Here is an 8,434-nt window from a genome sequence, read left to right as displayed (position 1 = left end):
AAACCTTTACAACAGCACGAACAGTAGGTGTCTAAGGCTGGGAGTGATGAAACATACCTGTAGCCCCAGCACTCAGGAGACTGAGGCAGGAGGATTGCCATGACTGGCTTTGAGGCCAGCCTGGCCTATATAATGAGATTCAGGCCATTCAGAGTTACACAGACCCTGTATTAAATCAATGGGCTAGTCTTGACTTTAGACAAAATTTCAATTAAAAAAGTTCGACTGCCAGGAGAAGGGCAGGGAACTGAGAAGATGGCCCCTCCTGCAGGCTTGAACAAATTTGTAAATACTGAATTTACTTCTCACTAAGCTGAAGTGTTTTTAGCTATGCAAGCAGAGGCTGAGAATGAAGCTGAGCCTGTCCTTAACTGCCCCCTTCTGGTCACCAGAGGTAGTACAGCTTTCCTCAGAGTCCAGGCCGCACAGGCAAAGGGCAATCAGTCCAGCATTTATCTCCAGCTTGGTACATGGTAGAACCGTGTGTGGCCAGAGACAGAATGATGCTTAAAAAACCAGCTTAGAGAATCAAGGCATTGAGAGTCAGAGATTTCAGAACAAACAGACACAGGCAGCCACCACGAAACCTGGATCACACAGAGAGGTAGGATAAAGATGGGAGTCACACAGAAGCAGGAGAGAGAAGGCAGAGACAGAAACAGAGACAAGCAAAAAGATAGGCAGACAAGCAGTGTCCCAGACATGAAGGCAGAGAGAAGCCTAGGACTTCAGGACCACAAGCCCCAGGCTGCATTCCTATGGCGAGTCCAGCAGGGAATCTCCTTTCCCCAGAGGTCTGCAGCCGGTCCTTACCCCTATCTGAACAGCCAGCTCCAGGAGAGACAGGCTCTGATGACAGGCTGATGTAAATGGGCTTATAGGACCTTCCCCCAGACAGAGCGAGGCTGCCTCTCTGCATGGTAAGTCCAACTTACACTTTCCCAGACGTCACCAAGCCTCCACTCTCTCCTTACAATCATTTCTGCCTCTCCCCCGTGATAGAAGGCACAGATGTGCACTGCTTCGCCTCTCCTCTGTGGTAGGAGACACAGATGTGCACCGCTTTGCCTCTCCTCTGTGGTAGGAGACACAGATGTGCACCGCTTTGCCTCTCCTCTGTGATAGGAGACACAGATGTGCACCGCTTTGCCTCTCCTCTGTGATAGGAGACACAGATGTGCACCGCTTTGCCTCTCCTCTGTGATAGGAGACACAGATGTGCTCCGCTTTGCCTCTCCTCTGTGATAGGAGACACAGATGTGCACCGCTTTGCCTCTCCTCTGTGGTAGGAGACACAGATGTGCACCGCTTTGCCTCTCCTCTGTGGTAGGAGACACAGATGTGCACCGCTTTAATCATATTCAGAAGCAAACAGCTGTGAACCTGGGAGAGCGCTTGCCAATCCTCTGCTGGCCCCTGGCCCACAACTGGTTTCCAGCACACAAAAAAAGAAAACTAGAACTTTTTGTTGTTGTTGTTGTTGTTGTTTTGTTTTTTGAGACAGGTTTTTTTGGGTTTTTTCTCTGTGTAGCCCTGGCTGTCCTAGACTCCCTGTGTAGACCAGGCTGGTCTCAAACTCACGGTGATCCACCTGCCTCTGCCTCCCGAGTGCTGGGATTAAAAGTGTCCACCACCAAGCCAGGCAAAAACTAGAACTTTTTTTTAAGGAGCTGGCCTTGCCAGGTGTGGTGGTGCACACCTTTGATCGGCACTTGGGAGACAGGGGCAGGTGGATCTCTGTGGTTTCGAAGCCAGTCCAGTCTACAGAGTGAGAGCCTACCTCAGAAGAAAAAGGGCCTGACTTGGTGGTGCACACCTACGGTTCCAACACTTTGGAGACAGAAGCAGAAAAATCAGTAGGTCAAGGTTGGTTTAAGCTAAAAATGAGCTTGAGGCTAGCCCGAGCTCCATGATCCCTGTCTGAGAAAGAGAAGGAGAGGGCAAGGCTAGTGGTTCTTCCTGGGCTTGACTGAAAACCTCTAACAGCCTGACATCCCATAGGACCTGCTCCAGCCTTCCTGGACAGTCCTGTGTCCCCATGAGGTGGCGCCGCATGGTACTTTCAGCAGCCTCTGAGGTGTGCTTGGAATACAAGAGGAAGGACTGGGGGCAGTAGTGGGTCAATTCCATGCAGTCCTCACGGGGAGAAATTGCTCAGTGCTTCCTTTTATGAACCCCACTTGCCTCATGCACCTGCACCACATTCAGCCTTCTTCCACAGGCTTCTGGAACTGACTAACCACATACAATTCTGCTTTGACCACTTAGCCACGGGTGACTTTCCCACTCTGTATCTCTAATTCCACACATGAAGTAGAATTTTTGATAGCTCCACTGCACAGAGTTGGGGCTCTGGAGCCAGGCAAGCCTCTCGAAGTCTATCTGTCCAAATGGCAAGCTGTGTTCTGTAAAAGAACACAGGGGCTCAAAGCCCTTGGGGTACAGGCAGCTAATTAAGTGCACCGAGGGACCCTGGGAGATATGAAGCAGGGAAATGACTGTCAGAGGTTTCCCAAAGCCCTCCTCACCCCTCCCCACATAAACGGCTCTTCCTGCTCCCTTTGGTCCTTCTCCTTGGATCCAGCCTGCCCTGCCACAGCCGCTAGTTCCCCCCACTGCCTCCCCTCACCCCCACCCCGACCATGCACCCACGGTGGTACACACTTGTAAATCCCAGCATGCAGGGAGGCAGAGGCAGGCAGATTGCTGTGAGTTCAAGGCCAGCCTGGTCTACAAAACAAGTCCAGGACAGCCAAGGCTACATAGAGAGTCCCTGTTTTGAGCCCCCACCCCCACCCAAAAAAAAAAAAAAACCCATCACCTACTAGAAGTATATTTAAGACCAAGCACTGCACAGATAAGCATTAAGTACCCTAGGTTGCAACATACAACATACGGAGGCTGAACAATCCTGTGTCCTGTTGTGGTGATTGAAAATACAACCTGCCCAGTACCAACCCTGAGGCACAGACTGATGATAAATATCTTACATCTGCAAGGAAGAGGTGCCGCATATACACGGCGGAGTACTTTGGAATATATGGGCACATTAGAACCATATCAGGAAAAACAGGCCCAGCACACCAGGCCAGTGAAGAGCGCAGCATGCTCACATGGACCCCCCCACCCCCACCCTCACCCAGAGGAGGGTTACCTAACATCCATGGATCTGTCATCTGCCACTTGATGTGGCCTCAGGATGCTGCTCTCAACCCAGCCCTTGCTCCTGAGACTCCTATACCCCACTGCCACTCTGAGCAGCTTTCCAGGTGAGTTGATTGGTGCCTTATCTAACACCCTCCGCCCCTGCCCCAGCAGTCATTAGCTAGTCAGACATCAGCGGGCTTAGAGACCATTGCAAATGGATTCTCTCCCTCATAGTCAGCTGTGGAGCCCAGCCCTGGTATCCCTGGCAACATACTGGTCTTGAGGAAGGAGGAAGTAACGTAATTGCCCCCATCTGAGAACTTGAAATGCCATGGTTATTCATCGGTGACCCCTTTTTACAAATGCCTTGGTCAGTGACTGATAATTCCTTTTGATAAAAACAACCAAGGTTTCCCTTGGCCAGGCAAGGCCCAAGATCACCTGAGTTAAAGAGAAAGCTGTGTTTTACAAACTCAAGAGGACAGTCTGAAGCCAGGTGAAAGAAGTGGGGCTTGGTAAGGAGCCTGGAGGAACAGCTGCCACTGCTAGTGAGCTGTGTACGTATGTACTTATATACCCCGGAAGCTCCTCCCTCAGTGCAGTGACTGACTCTCCCTGCCAAGCCTGCAACAGCCTTTTCTCTCTTGTTTGTTTGTTTGTTTGTTTTTAGAAGCAGGGTTTTCTCTGTAGCCTTGGCTGTCCTGAACTTGCTTTGCAGGCTAGGCTGGCCTTGAACTCACATCTATCCACCAGCCTCGGCCTCCCTGAGTGCTGGGATTACAGGCCTGTGCCACTGTGCCCAGCTGACAGCTTTTTCTTTTCTCTTTTCACCCGACCAGTACCTACCTAAACATATCCTTCCTCATTACAAAGAAACCCTCCCTCTCAACCCTCTGTCCCCACCCCCAGACTTCCATTGCTGAGTCAGCCTGCTTCTTTGACTTCTACCTCAAAATGCCATGACTTTCTTTCCCTCTCCTTTCTTATTTTTTGAGACAAGGCCATGTGTAGCCCAGGGTGGCCTCAACCTCATTGTGCAGTTGTCAAAGATAGCCTTGGACTTTGGACTTCTTTCTGATCTTCTGCCTCCACACCCTGAGTGTTAAATCACAGGTTTGTACCACTTTTTACACATTTGGGTCATGGTTTTTACTCCAAAAAGCCAAATTTGGTCACCCATCTAATTAAAACAACCAAATTAAGCCCGGTGGTGTTGGTGGTGGCAGCACTGGCGCAGGCACAGAAGCAGGTGGATCTCTGTGAGTTTGAAGCCAGCCTAGTCTACAAAGTGAGTTCTAGGACAGCCAAGGCTACAGAGAAACGTGCTGCCTCAAAAAAACAAGAGGACAGGGGCTGGAGAGATGGCTCAGTGGTTGAGAGCACTGGCTACTCTTCCAGAGATCCTGAGTTCAATTCCCTGTGACTACACGGTGGCTCACGACCACCTGGAATGGGATCTAATATCCTCTTCTGGCCTGTAGGCATTCATGCAGACATAGACTCATAGACATTAAATAAACAAACAAACAAATAAATAAATAAATGCCAAAACCAAGTTAGTAAGAACAAGCAGAAAAGGAGATATTTATTTAGTGAGCATACACTGGGGAAAGGGATATAGAGGTGGAGACAGGCAGATCAAGAGTTCAAAGTCAGCCAGGCGTGGTAGCACACGCCTGTGATCCCAGCACTCAGGGAAGCAAAGCAGGTGGATCATTGTGAGTTCAAGGCCAGCCTCCTCTACAAAGTGAGTTCAGACAGCCAAGGCTACACACAGAAACCCTGTCTTTAAAAAAATTATTTAGGGTGCTGGAGAGGTGGCTCTCCAGTTAAGAACACCAGCTGCTTTTCTACAGGTCCTGAGTTCAAGTCCCAGCACCCACCCAGTGGCTCACAACCATCTATAATGTGATCTGATGTCCTCTTCTTAGCATGCAGGCACACAGGCAGACAGACCACTCATACATGAAATATATGAATAAATAAAATTTTTCTGGGTGGGGTGGTGCGCACCTTTAATCCCAGCACTCAGGGAGGCAGAGGCAGGTGGATCTCTGTGATTTGAGGCCAGTCTGATCTACAAAGTGAGTCCAGGACAAGGCAAGGCTACACAGAGAAACCCTGTCTGGGAAAAAAACAAAAAACAAAAAGTGGGAGGGGGCTGGGTTTGTAGTTCAGTTGCTGCAAAGGAAAGAATTCCTGAATCCAGCTGCCATTGTTACATATACTGGGCTTGGTGACACTCCGTCTGTAATCCCAGCACTCTGAAGGTGCATGTAGAAGTACCCAAGGTTTCCAAGTCATTCCCAGTTACATATGGACCCACACACAGCCTGGGGTGCCTGAGACCTTGTCGTTTTAAAGGAGAAAACATTTTTGGAAATCATCCTATATCAATGCATATGTGTAGAAGGATGGCTCAGTGGGTAAGAGCGCCTGCTGTACAAACCGGGGGCCTGCATTTGAATCTCCAGCACTCGTGTGAAATGCCTGGACATGGATGCATGCCTGTGCCCCCCAGTGCTGGTGTTACCTGTGGCTGGGATCTGGGTCTGGGGTATGTCCAGGTTCTTGGCCTCTGATTCAAAAGATTAAAATAAAGGCTCACACAGGTTCCAAAGTAGCAAGAACCTTTTATTCAGAGCAAAGCAATAGAACAGTGAGATACACTATCAAGAATGACAGAGGACCACACAAATCAAGGGGCCTGGTTATTGCTAGAAGCTTCTTTTTATGGGGCTCAAGGGAGAAAAAAAAAGGAGTTTGGTTAATCAGTGTGTGGTATGGGTGGTTCTCTAATTTGATGGACAGATTATGTTATATAACCAGTCTCTTTTGCACATGCCCCTTCCCATAATGCATCTTACTTTAACCATACACACGCCTGATTGGGTGTAGACATAAGATGGTAAGTTTAGGAGTTTCCCCCTAAAAGCTTACTCAGGGAAACAGTTTGCACATGCACCCCAAACTAGTTCAAGCCAAATCATCTGCCCTGCCTTTGTATCTGGACGTAACTGGAGTATGACTGAGTAGAATCTAAGTTTGATTGTTGCTATGGAGAGGAGACACCTATCCCATTGTTAGAGCAGGGTGTGCGTGCAGCTCCGTGCAGGAGGGAGGTCCTAGGTCACTGGCAGGTTGGGAGGTGCATTGGTTAGAGGAGACTGTGTGTTCCTAGTACAATCAGTAAGGGCCTTGGGCTGCCAAGTGCGTTCATTATTAAGGGAGGTATGTGCTGTTCCCTAAACTTGTCAAACTCAATGAGTGTGGGGCGTGGGGGTAGAAAAAGGAGGACTCTGGGGCTCCACAGCCAGCCAGCCTAGCCAAAAGCTTTGTCCCGCCCCCCCCCCCACACACACATGCATAAAAATAATAAAAATCTTTTTTAAGGAAATAGTGAGGTGGCTCAGTAGACATGGCGGTTTGAATGACAGAGATGCTCCCCCATGGTCTCACATGCTGACTACTTGCCCTGGTTGGCAGCATTGTTTGGGCTGAGGATTAGGAGGTGTAGCCTCCTTAGAAGAAAGACATCACTGGAGACGGCCCCCGAGAGTTTCAGACTAGTGCCATTTCACGTTTGCCCTCTCTGTTCACGATGCAAATCCTCAGCTGTTCTGTCACCATACCTGCTGCCATGTTCCCCTGCTGTGATGGACACAGACTCTTTTTTTTTCCCCCAGACAAGGTCTTTCTGTGTAGCCTTGGCTGTCCTGGACTCACTTTGTAGACCAGGCTGGCCTCGAACTCACAACAATCTACCTGCCTCTGTCTCCCAAGTGCTGGGATTACAGGTCTGGCTAGACACAGACTCTTATCCCTCTGAAACTATAAGCCCAAACTGCCTTGTCATGAGGTCTCAGCACAGCGACAGGAAAGTAACTGATGACGGGGGTCAAGGCACTTGCTGCACAAGCCAGACAAACTGGATTTGATTGCTGGAACCCATGTAATGAGTTGGAGAGAACTCTGCAAAATTGTCCTCTGATGTCCACAGGGCTCGGTCTCTCTCTCTCTCTCTCTCTCTCTCTCTCTCTCTCTCTCTCTCTCTCTCTCTCTCTCTCTCACACACACACACACACACACACACACACACACACACACACACACACACACACCCCATAACCACGACAGTCATATAAAAAAGAAGCACAGAAGCACTGAGGCTGAGTGACAGCTCAGTTGGTAAAGTGTTTGACATTCACACATTAGGACCCGAGTTGCAATGCCCAACACTCACGTGAAAAAGCTTGGTGTGGGGCTGGAGAGATGGCTCAGTGGTTAAGAGCACTGACTGCTCTTCCAGAGGTCATGAATTCAATCCCCAGCAACCACATGGAGGCTCACAACCATCTATAATGTGATCTGATGCCCTCTTCTGTACATGCAGGCAGAGCGCTGTATACATAATAATAAAAAAAATCTTAAAAAAAAGATCTTGGTGTGGCAGTTTGCACCCATAATCTTAGTGCTGACACTGAGGAGGTGAAGACCCGAGCATCAATGAGTCTTGCTAGACAGCGAGTATAGCCTCACCGGCAGACTCCCTACCTCAGAAAACAAGACGTCTGCCAGGCATGATAGCACATACCTTCAGTGCTCCAACTCTGTAGGTGGAAGCAGGTGGATCTCTATGAATTCAGAGCCAACCAGGGCCACAGAGAGATACCTTGTCTCATAGAAAAGAGAAAAGCAAACCAGGATGGCTCCCTCAGTAGGCAAAGGCGCCTGCTGTGCAAGTTTGGCGTCCCGAGTTCTAGCCTCAGAACCGCATAAAGGAGGAAGCACACTGATGCCCCACAGTTGTCCTCTCACTCACACACACCAGGCACATACACAAACATACACAATAGATACACACCAGAACAGCAGAACCGACGAGTCCCTGGAGAAGTGGAGGAGTTCAGAGGAACCACCAAGAAAGGACTTTTCACCTCTTCTCCCCAACATGCCAGAACCAAAGAGCACTCGCCACCACACGGGGCCTCCTGGAGCCAGAGGGCACCCGAGAATCTCACCCTGATCTCAGCCCAGACGTGCCAGCAACTCACTCAATACACTTTGTTTCTTACTTTGCCTAAGTCTCCAGTTTGCAAGTCTGTCTCACAAGGGTTTGGCTTTCGTTTGTATGTTCTCAGTTAAGGCTTAGGGCTGTGGTGTATGTTTCACAGGCTTTCGTTTATATGTTCTCAGTTAAGGCTTAGGGCTGTGGTGCATGTTTCACAGGCAGTTTGCTGTAAGGATTCCTTACTGTACTCACAAGCACCTCTTGGACGCTGCCCCT

This window comes from Acomys russatus, chromosome 13, assembly GCF_903995435.1.
Source record: "Acomys russatus chromosome 13, mAcoRus1.1, whole genome shotgun sequence".
Lineage (NCBI taxonomy): Eukaryota > Metazoa > Chordata > Mammalia > Rodentia > Muridae > Acomys > Acomys russatus.
Note: the sequence above shows the minus strand (reverse complement) of the source record.